This window comes from Miscanthus floridulus, chromosome 10 (assembly GCF_019320115.1).
Source record: "Miscanthus floridulus cultivar M001 chromosome 10, ASM1932011v1, whole genome shotgun sequence".
Lineage (NCBI taxonomy): Eukaryota > Viridiplantae > Streptophyta > Magnoliopsida > Poales > Poaceae > Miscanthus > Miscanthus floridulus.
In genome coordinates, this window is record NC_089589.1 from 27,517,168 (window position 1) to 27,529,074 (window position 11,907).

General features: G+C 44.0%; 1 pseudogene; it reads left to right on the top strand.

Annotated features, from left to right (window-relative positions):
- The first annotated feature begins 5,680 nt into the window (after nt 1–5,680).
- Nucleotides 5,681–7,949, top strand: LOC136488293 (putative disease resistance RPP13-like protein 1; annotated as a pseudogene).
- The last annotated feature ends 3,958 nt before the right edge of the window (nt 7,950–11,907 follow it).

The window sequence follows — 11,907 nt, forward strand, 5'->3', positions numbered from 1 at the left end:
TGAAGAAGGAAGCCTTGAAGGACTGCAAGACTTTATTGGTGATGGATGATGTCTGGGACCACCATGCATGGGAGGGTGTCCTCAAAACTCCATTATTAAGCGTCCTAGCTCAAGGTAGTTGTGTCCTCGTTACCACAAGACATGACATGGTCGCCAAAGGCATGATGGCGGAGGTGCCCTACCACCATGTCAACAAATTAGAGCAAGAAGATGCCTGGTCTTTGCTCAAGAAGCAGGTTCGTATAAGTTAATTTATAGCTTTATTTTGTTACACATTCATGCATGCGCATTTGCTACACTATCTATTCAGATGTCGGTAATCTTGCGCATTTTCTTCACATTTGCTTTACTATCTATTTATAAAATTGTGTCTTGAGAGGAATCATTTCATTCATCAACCTAAACCTATAAAATGATGTGGCACTCTTAGAAACCACATAAAGAAAATCTACACTGAAGATGCTCTTATGCGCATGGTTGTACAAAATAGTTATTTGTTTTAGCATTAATATTAGAAATCTAGGGTCTGTAAACCACTTTCAAAACACTACTACACAAACATTATCACCGCTTGCTTGAAAACGACCATCACCACCGGTTTTGCGATTCGGCGGTGATGCTCACCTTCATCACCGCCACATTGAAACCGATATTGAAAGTTGAATAAAAATAATTAAAAAATACACGTGTCATGTGTGCCTGCAGTCGTCCATGATGGTCTACGCTAGCTGCCCCTAGCGGCCAGGATTGTGACATCAAGGTCCATGCTGTTGAGGGACATGGGTGGTGTCTGCCCCCGCGCCGATGGCAGATCCGATCTTCGGGCCGCGGTGCTACAATGGGATAGAGAGGGGGCCCGGAGGGAGTGCTGGTGAGGGAGAGAGGGGGCGGCAGGAAGTGCTCGAGTAAGGGAGAGAGAGAGGTGGTCAGTAGGTGGGGTGTCGGTGAGGGAGTGAGAATGGGCTAGGGTTTCTGACCGACTATATACTCAAAACCGGTTTTCACTGCCACAAATGGTGGTGAAAGCCATTTTTATCAATGGTTCAATTATCGGAGGTGATATATTTTTACCGATGTTTCTAATAGAATCAAAATAGTGTTGGTGAAATCCATTTCTATAGTAGTGAAATGTCATTAAAGAATCATGAACACAGAGCATGATAAAGAACAGGCGAAATAAAAGCCTAAAAGGAATAAGCGTAAACTACAAACAATAATAAAGTTAGTAACATGTAGTAATATTTTTTTAAAATTCTTACATTACACAAATGACTGTAGGTGCTTGTGAAGTTTCGTAAGAGCACATGTACAAGCATTATTACATTGTTACTAACACTTGTGGTCGCAACTCTATAGATTTTTTTGAGAGCCTCAACTCTTTAGATGGTCATGAGATTAAGATTTCTAAACTTTTACTCTACTGTATCCTTTCGTTGCAAAGGGCGTCTGGTGCTTAGGTTTAATATCTCCAAGACCAAGTCCCATCCTCCACGGTCTGATAAAGAATCAGCAATTTATAGCCTGTACTATTAAAGCCAATCAGGACTGGACATTACTGTTTAATGATGGGAATGTTAGGCTTTCTCTTGTTGCCTAATTTATTTTGTTCTAAATTTTCAGAAGACCTATTATTAGGTGATAGGAGTGTAACTTTTTAAATATCTCATCGAGTTAGACATTAAAATAACATATAACATATGTAACTTTTATCCTTTTCTCTAACAACCTTTTCAAACTATTATAATTTTACTAGATCCTGTAAACATGTTAAAATAAAATCAATGATTTAAAGTTCTTTTCTGAACATGGCGTAAAAAGTTAGGAAAAGTACTCACGGGGCCTTTGGCATATATCCTTATTGACAGGTTTTACCATAGACACTTGAGTAATTGTCCATGTAACTTGCCTCACTTGTCTCATCTCTAGAATAGTTAAAAAGCTAAGGATACAAGGGATATCACATTAGGCTTACCTGCATCCAAGAGAGTATGAATAAGGGAGAAAAACGTAGCTTCTTCAGGTCAAGATGTGCAAACTTTAATAACCTTTCCAGTTGGATCCTAATAATTGACTTCCGTCCATTCGTTTTTCTACCAGGGGTGTTTGGTCCTTTTATGAATAATCTCATGATAAGTTGCAACCAAACTGAACATATAGTGTCAAATTGGAATAAAAAAATAAACCAAATGTCACAAAGGGACGAATTTATTTTCTAGGATCATATACCCAATCTTTGGGTTTCAAACGAGGACTAGCTTCATGTAGGCTTGTATTGGGACCGATTAGTTAATTACTGAACAATCAGCAGGGACAGATGTTCGTTAAAATAAATCCTCTGGTTTCTCGGGTTCCTTCTTTCACCTTCAACCAGGCCGATAGCAGGACCAATTTCTGACAACATGGTGGCTGTATAGTTTGCATCCTCCATGATCCCTGCTATACATTTCGGTTATTAACATAAACTTGGGTTAATATATCGACCAATCAAACATACATACATTAGGATATTTTTAGTTAATAGATCATCAAGTGTTCAACTGTTACCTAACGAACCACATATAAATGACACTGATAATTTATTTTAAATTACATTACTATGGCATGACAAAAAAGTTTATAAGTTTTTATTTCAAATAATTTTATAAATTTTGACTCAAATACTATGTCATATCGGCACTGGTAATTTAATTTTGATTATTCTATATTTTTATAAAAATAATACTTCTACTACATATACAATTTTCGAATGTAGCAAGTTCAAAATCTTAGGCCCTGTTTGGATGCAGATGTATTTTTGGAGTTTTAGAAAAATACCATGCTTTTATGAAATACTTTGATTTTATTAGAGTTGTATGAAGTGTTTTGATGCAACAAATTTTATGGTTTTCAAAACCAGAGTTTTGCTAAATTTGTAGTCTCTTTAGAGTTTTACAAACTCATATCTAGACCTCTTTGTTGCTAAATCATGGTTTACCACATCTATAGGTTCTAAAATCGTTGTTTCTTAATACTACGTCTCTTAATACTACAACATCCAAACATGGCCTTAAGTGCCATAGTGCAGGCTGGCATGATAGTTCATACCATTATTAATAGGAAAGTGGGTTGCATAGGACCTAGCACTACAGTAAACAAAGGCCATCATTGTCAGACCATGATTGCTGGTTGCTTTGGAACCGGTAGTGATAGTACAACTGACAGTGATAGATGAACTTTCACAAACGAATTGAATTTTCACGAACGAATCGTGGCTACAAGTGATAGTGACAGGCAGTGTACTATCACTGCTGGTTCTAGCCACGAACAAGCAGTGAAGGACCACCCGTCGTGGCCAGTTTGTGGCTACAACCAACAGTGATAGGCTATTTTACGAAAAAGTAATAACTTTTTCATATGATGTTTGATAAGATAAGCTTTATACGTTCAAAAAGATTTAAAACTTTGTAGTTAACAACTTTTTAATTTAAGATGGTTTACATATCAAAATATTCTATGTAAGTTCACCAATGGGATTTGAGATGGTTAATGATGTCGAATGGAGACAAAGTCAATAGTAGAGTTAGTAGTCGATGAGATCGATCTACAACTTTGTAGCTAACAACCTTTTCATTTGAGATCATTTAGAGTATCAAATATGCAATATAAGATTCAAAATTGTGTAGTGAAAAGAATAGCATCAGTTGTATAGTCACAAGTGTTGTATAGCTCTGCTGGTATAGATGCTCAGGAGAATGTTGAGATCTTGAGTTTAAATACTGTCATTGTCGGTTACTGGCAGTGAAGATGAAGTAATCTGGCGTACATTTTGTGCTTTTTTATCACTTATCACTGTCAGTACTTGGCAGTGAGAAGTAGTCTGGCGTACTGTACAACCTTTTTTAATAAAATAATAAATAAATAAATAAAAGATACGATAAATACTAGAGTGACTATAAACATCAGGTAGACGAGAGTTAGTAATGATAGTGACTGATCAGAACACTATTCTTGTACATTCACAGACGTCACCTAATTGCACCGTAGTGATATACATATACGATGATTTTTCCATCTATTTTAGTGGACTGGTTCATCAGTCATACGCTTAGAACGTCGCATGTGAATTTTGCCTCTGCACACAGTATCGTTTTTAGCACTTGATTTGGGCTACTAAGTTATCTACAAAACCTTAAAGATTTGTTGTAACTTCCATTTAATTGTAAACGTTAGTTGCGGGTAGTTTATTTATGGAAACAAATATATGCATGCAAGGAATTCTTTGGCCATCCAGAATGTTCTAACAATTATAATCGTTATCATCACCATTTGTTATTACTGATTGAGCTTAAATTGGCTCAAGAACAAAGTGCCCCTATGTAATATTTATAATTTATAACATCTATGCATTTTCAGTAGTTTTTATTAGGTTTCTTATGCACACGGATATGCAAATTAACCTAGATGGTTATTTATTTTAGCATTAATATTATGAATCTAGGCTACAAACTACTTTGAAGACACTACTACAGAAACATTATCCCCACCAGTTTAGAAACTGCCATCACCGTCAGTTTTGCGATTTCGCAGTGAAACTGGACGGTGATGCTCACCTTGGTCTTTGAAATCGTTGAAACAAATATAATAAATTTTAAAATAGATACATGTGACGTTTGCACATACTGCCATCTGTTTTGCCAACCCCCCCCCCCCCGTTGATGCAACATATGCAGGTGCAGGGTAGTAAGGCAAGCATGTGTGGTGTGACGGACGTGGGGACAATGTTATAGGGTGAATGGACCATAATGGTATAATAATACAATGTTAGGAACCTTCAGTGTGGAATTTGCAAGTACCAAGACCGAGATGAGAATTCAGAACAAGTTTAGAGAGCTAAATGTGCAATTTGCATATACTAGGACCGGGATTAGAACTCATGACAAATTTAGGGAGTTCTGTGTGCAATTTAAAAGTACTAGAACCTGGATGAGAACTTAGGACAAGCTCGAGGACCACTAGTGAAATTTACTCTTTATTTAATAATTAATCAAGAGCTAAAAATCTTCCTTAACAAACCACAAATAAATAATGATACTAACAATTTTTTGTTAATTACATTTATCTCTGCACAGGGTATGCCCTTTAATTTAAATAAGTTTATAAATTTTGACAAAAAATATTATGTCATATCAATGCTAGTAATTTAATTTTAATTATTCTATATTTATACAAAATAATATTACTGCAAAAAAATTTGATATAGAAAATTCAATATCTTTAGTGCCACAGTGCAGGGCTTAGAGGACAGTTCATTCCATTTTAGTAAAATAAAATTATAATTATTAAAAGCTACAATAAATACTGGAGTGGCTATGGTACATAATACAGTGACTATAAAATACTAGAGCTGGTAATTATAGAGTGACTGCTGAGAGAACTACTTTTGTGCACAGACGTCACCTAGTTGCACCGTAGTGCTATAGGTGCACGGAAGTGGTACATCGGTCATATGCTTAGAACGTCGTACGTGATTTTGCCTCTGCACACAGAATCATTTACGAGCACTCGATTTTGCCTCCGATTAGGACGAAATGTATATATATCTCCATATTCCACATAATTAACTGGCTTAATTAGCTGCTTGCAGGTGGTCGGAAATGAAAATAATGATGAACAAAAGGTTGATACACAGAAGGACATTGGACAAGGCGAAGCGATTGGACAAAGGTCCTTAATGATTCTACATGGTCAGTATCTCAAATGACTGAAGAGCTAAACTATGCACTATACCTGAGCTATCAAGATCTGAACCCTGAGTTGAAGTCTTGCTTTCTACACTACGCCCTCCTCCCAAAGAACACGGTGTTCTGGTATGACCGTATTGTTGCCATGTGGATTAGTGAAGGATTTGTTCATGGAAACTCACAGGATTTGGAAGTGTTAGGAAAAGAGTACTATGACCAGTTAATAGCTAGGAACCTTCTAGAGCCTGATCAAGGGTACATAGACCAGATAGTTTGCAATATGCATGATGTTGTTCGCTCTTTCGCTCAGTATTTGACTAGAGATGAAGCATTGGTAGCTCACAAAACTGAGTCTGGCCATACCAATAACATTAACCCACAAAATGTTATTCAGTTATCACTAAAATCCAAAGAATCAGAGTCAAATGAGCTAGAGTGGAGTTCTCTACAAGCACATATATCACTTCGAACACTTATTTTAGTTGGGGAAACAAAGATCAACCCAGGTGATTCACTGTCATCTTTTCCTTGTTTGCGGACCCTACATATAGAAGATGGAAATTTTGATGCATTGTCTGACTCTTTGGTCCAACTCAAACACTTGAGGTATTTGTGCCTAGATGGCACTAACACATCTAGGCTGCCAAAAAAAATAGCCAAGATGAAATTCTTGCAGTGCATTGACCTTTACTAACTGTGGAAGTCTGACGAAGCTTCCTGTGGGCATTGGAAAGTTACGTCAGCTGAGGTATCTAAGCCTTCTTGGCTCAGGTATAAATAATATACCCAGGGGTTTCAGTGGCCTAACTAATTTAAGGGTATTGGAGGGGTTTCCTGCCCACGTGGAGGGTGATTGGTGTAGTTTGGAAGAATTAGGACCTCTTAACCAGCTCATGCGTCTTCGTATACATGGCCTGGAGAATGTATCTTATTCCACATTTGCTATAAAAGCAAGGCTTGGTGAAAAGGTGCACCTCATTTATCTGTGCTTACGTGGAGGTGCTCACAGATTGATAAAAGAGGAAGAGCAGCAACAAATCGAGAAGGTGTTTGACGAGATCTGCCCTACACCTTGCTTAGAAAATCTAAGGATAAAAGGGTACTTTAGTCAACGACTTCCGAAGTGGATGACGTCGACAGCAATTGTGTCCCTTGGATGCTTGAGGATTCTAGTCATGGAAGACTTGCCTTATTGCACAGAGCTACCTGATGGCTTGTTCCAGCTCCCCAGCTTGGAGTTCCTACAGATTATAAGTGCCCCAGGCATCAAGCATGTTGGGCCAAGCGCTGTGGAGAACTTTGGTTCTGGTTTGGAAATTCAGGTGGATGGATGTCCTAGCCTGGAGAGGATCAGTAATCTGCCAAATTTGCAGAACCTCGGGATCATAGAGTGCCCAGAGTTGCAGGTACTAGAGGGTTTGCCTGCACTTCAGAAACTCGGACTGGAGGACTACGACATGAGAACACTCCCTGGATACTGGACGTAAACCCAAGGGATTTACTTCTAGACTGTGATGTCTCACTGCTCGCTTCCATAGCTAAAGGAAAATCTAGCCCTGAGTGGGACAAGTTCAGCCATATCAAGCAGGTCAAGGCATATGCAGATGATGATGACAACAACATTGAAAGGAAGTGGTACGTGAAGTACACGATAGATCCTTTCAGCTTCAAGACAAACGTCAGCCCCTCTGCCGACGCTTCAGGTAAATTAACACAACACTGCTGCTTTATATGTTGCATATACTGAGCACCTTTCTTGCTATTGGAATATCTGGTTACTTGACTAGACGGTCCGTTTCAGGGGATGAAACAGAGGAGGTGTTATTGGACAAAGTGGAGCAAGTTTGAAGGGAATTCATCGTGGAACAACAGAGGGAATAACAATAAAGTATGCATGCTACTCCAAGACTATTATTATTACTACATACGTCTCTAGCGCTATCGATTATAGAATGCATAAAAGACCTCGCCTGCAGGTGGAGCGCCGCATGGACAAAAAGCAGCCTTGGAGGCTGGAGCTATCATCGCTTCGGCCGAAGAAGAAGCAATGGAGCCGATTACTACGCTGCGGGTCGTCGTGAGGCAGTCAGATGTTGGACACTGCAAATAAATTCATGGTGACTAGAATGCGATGTGATGTGAATTAGTTTTTTTATTCGAATCTGTGTTACTGTGGATGCAGGTTACCACCTGAGAATACAGAGCCTTGTACATATAATTAAGTTGTGAGTCGTCATGTTTTTTTTTTCTCGAATGTGCCGTGTAGCACGTATTTCATTAAGAGGAAGTAGACAACACCGAATCAAACAACAAACTGCTCAACGCTAGGTAACCAAAGGTTTCCCATGCGAGGAGAAAGAAGAAAAAACAGAAGCGAAAATACTAAGGAAAACTACGACGAAACCCGGCTAGTACCACAAGAGGGACTAGAAGCAACAACGGGCTAAGCTACAACGAGCTAGTAAACTAGGCCATGAGCAACAATTGGACGACCTAGAGCGGGTACCCAAAGGTAGGCTAAACCTCGAGTTCAACCCCCTCCACCAGCTGGATGCCGTCAATCGCGCGGCCAGCCGGGAAGAGCCTCCTAATTGCCTCGCGCTTGGACTCCGAGAGAGGCTCGTCGAAAACGGCCATGTACTTATCGAAATTGCCCTCCGCATCGGCCTGCGACGCCTGATCCTGCTGGCCGAGTCCCCATTTAGCCATCAGCACGTTCTGGGCTTGCACGGTCGGGTTGGAGGCTCTGCATCTGCTCTTGGCCGCAAGCCTCCCGCTACGACGTGGCGTTGAGGAAGTGCATTCAACCACACAACGCCTCCTAGGAACACAGAGACGTGGAGGTTCGACCAAGATCGGCTCCGTGATGGTAGAGGAAAGCTGCGACCGTAGATACTGCGAGATGTCACTCGGTGACACCGGAGCTGGCGCCACAGCCGCCGCCGCGCCCATGGGCGACAAGACCATAGGCGGGGAAGTAACTATGGATGGCGTCCTCGCATGGTCCGAGTGCTCCACGTCCGAAGAAGCGACCGAGCGAGATGGGGCAGCACAAAGCTGCGCCGGAAGGAGCGACCCTCCAGCAGGGACCCCCACCCCCGAGGGCTCCTCCAAGACGGCCAACTGCGGGTCGAACCTGCTGGGGGCGATGGAGGCTACAAACTCCTCGAGCATCGGGTCATCCGTGGCGTCGCGAACAGGGAGCACGTCGTGATGCCAAACCAACAGTGTCAACGGGTCAACCCAAGGAAGGCACGTCCCGCTGGCTGGCACGACGAGGTTGGCCGCAGCTTCGGTGGAGGGGTGGGCGTTGGTGCCTTCCTGTGGCCGTCTTCGTTGCCTCTCGCGTCGGCGGTGACGGCCTCGGCCGACAGGCGTACCGGCAGACGGCACAAGCACAGCCTCACCCGACTCCGCCGGACCGACGTGGGGAGGTGGCTACAGTCGACGACCAGCCTGCGCGCCCAAGCGACGATGCTGTCGGCTCCTGCCGGCGACCTCCGGAGCAGGAACCGTTCGCGGACGCTTACAGGCACGGGCCAGGTGGCCCAAACCATTGCAGCGTAGGCACCGGCATTGGAGGCGGCATGTCGCCACGCGCCAGGACAGGCAATTGAGACACTGGCCCCGGAGCTGCCGCTGCCACTCCTCACGAACGACACACCGGCACTGCAGCTGCCACCCCTCATCATCTGGAGCTGAGATGCGGCGGCGCGGCCCCAACCGTTGGTGCGCAGGCACGCGCAGGCGCGCTGGGTCCGTCTGATCCGATGCCGCCTGGGCTCCTCGGCCACCCGATCGATTATGGGCCTTGCGCCGCATCCGACGCCGGCGCTGGCGCTGACGGCGTCGGCGATGACGCAACGGGCGGCGTACCCTCGTCGCTCCACCGCCGCCGTTCGTCAGGGCCATAGCAGCAGCGGCAGCGTCGATCGCGCCTGGTGCCGCAACATCCTGCGGACAGGCCGGAGCAGTTAGCGCCCGGCGAGCGGCCTCTAGGTACGACGAAGGAGAGGAATCGCCGACCGAGACGTCGGAGAGTAGATCGTCATCCTTGTCGGCCCACCGACGGAGCTTTGACCTCCCCATCGAGCCGCGTCCCGGGTGGAAAGGAAGGGCCGAGGGGGAAAGGCCGCTAGCCGCGCGTGGGGACGATGAGGAGGGCACCGGCAGGCTAAGTTGGGTGGAAAGGAAGGGCCGAGTCGTCATGTTACAAAACAAATGTTATTGTACAGCTTATTCTGGCTTGCGGATTCATTGTGAGCCTGAAAATGTACGTAGGTTGCCAACTAAATGTTCATATATATGCTGCCAGTGCCATGAGAATGCAGCTTCCTAACGAGGCTGCTTTTATTTTTCAGATATTTAAATTAGTAGCAATATAAAAGACCGAAAACGGTGACCAGAGGGGGGGTGAATGAGAGTCATAAAATTTCTCTCGAAATATTTGGCCGCTGTCCCCAAATCACCGCCAAACAAGCAAACCAAAAGAAGTTCCCAAATCCAAAATATCCATGCCAACTGGTGACGAGAATACTTAGATAAGTTTTTGAATCGATGGAAAACCAACACAAAAGATGGAACTTAAATCCGAGCACAAACACGCAAACCACGGATGAAACAAAAAAAAAGGGCTGGAAATTCGAACCTGCCAGACTGGAAATTGGGCCGGCACTTTTGACAGGCACCAGACACTGCCGAGCGGTGCACCGCACGATCAGGACCGACAGCCGAACAGAACCGAGAGAAAAACCGCACGAACGGAGGGAAACAGCTACCGCACGGCACTGGGTTGCACGTACCGAGCGGAGATGGAGAGAGGAACAACCAGCGGTGGGTCTGCTCGCCGCCGGCCAGATGCAAGCACCGAAGGAAGTAGAGACAGGGAGGAGACCGACGAGAGGATGGCCACCTGGGCGAGCGCCGCTCGGGCTCTGGGAGCACGCGGCTCCTGATGCTTGGCGCAGGCCTTCGGCCTCGGGCCTGGTGAGCACGGTGCTGGTGCTCAGTTGCTCGTCTCCCCACACGCAAAAGACGAACAGGAAAAGCAGTGCCTCTGCTAGGCACGAACAGGGAGAAAGAGTGACCAGAAAATCAAAAGAAAAACGACCCAAATCTCCATCATTCGTTCCAAAAATTTACAAAGATGGAATTCAACTTGCTACGAATCTATCCTCACAAAATCATCGCATGGGATCGACCCAAACTCAGAGAAATTCAGATTGTAGCCAAGAACGAAAATGGAGAAAAACGAACAACACAACAAAATGAAAATCACAGGCACAAGTGATGAATTCCGGAGGACAACCGGAGGATTCGGGCCTCCATTCCCAACTTAAAATCTCTGCTTACATAAATTTCGAATTTGTGGACCTCAAGAACAAACTCTATGAGGGGGACTAGAATGAGAAAATAAAAAATTCCAAGAGGTGATACTGAGTGGAGGCAGCCTCATCTTATTTATAGGCTTATTACACAATTCCACCTGTGCCCCTAGATATTATAGGGCGAAATTATGGTACAACCCCATTTCTATTGATCGGACAACCTCGCTTCCTGCACAGATTTTGTTGGTACAGAAAGTGACCAACACGTAAATATTTGTAGTTTTGCTGTATGTTGTAATCGGAGGTGGCCTAGCATTCAATGACACAGGGTTTATACTGGTTCATGCAAAGTGCCATACATCCAGTTTGAATCGGTCGGTGACTTTATTCCTGAGCCCAGGTGCTCGAAGTTTGCTGTGGGGTTACAAACGGAAGGGAGAAAGATGGGGGTACAAGAGGTCCGGTCGGACTCTGGTCTGAAGGGCCAAGAGTGACGGGAGCCCCGCTATGTGCTAAGTGTTCGAGCGTGTGCTCGGTATAACTTTAGAGTGTCTAAAGTTATAGACGGTGAATCAATGTAAGTGAACTGATCGATCTCCTTGTTGGAAGAGAGCGCATCCCCTTTTATAGATGAAGGGGACGGCCTTACAAGTGAGAGGGAGAGAGTACGTATGCTGCTAAGTTTTGCTGCCCACGCAGGCGGGTACAAGATGATGGTAGGCGTCCACAATACAGTTTAGTGTCAGATGCACGTGGGAGGTTGTGTCGTCTTCTTCTGGTGTGGCAGACGTCGGTGCCTGCCATACTGTTGATGTCCAGAGGCATGTAGGGGGTTTTACCATGTTCGCCTGGTGTGGTAA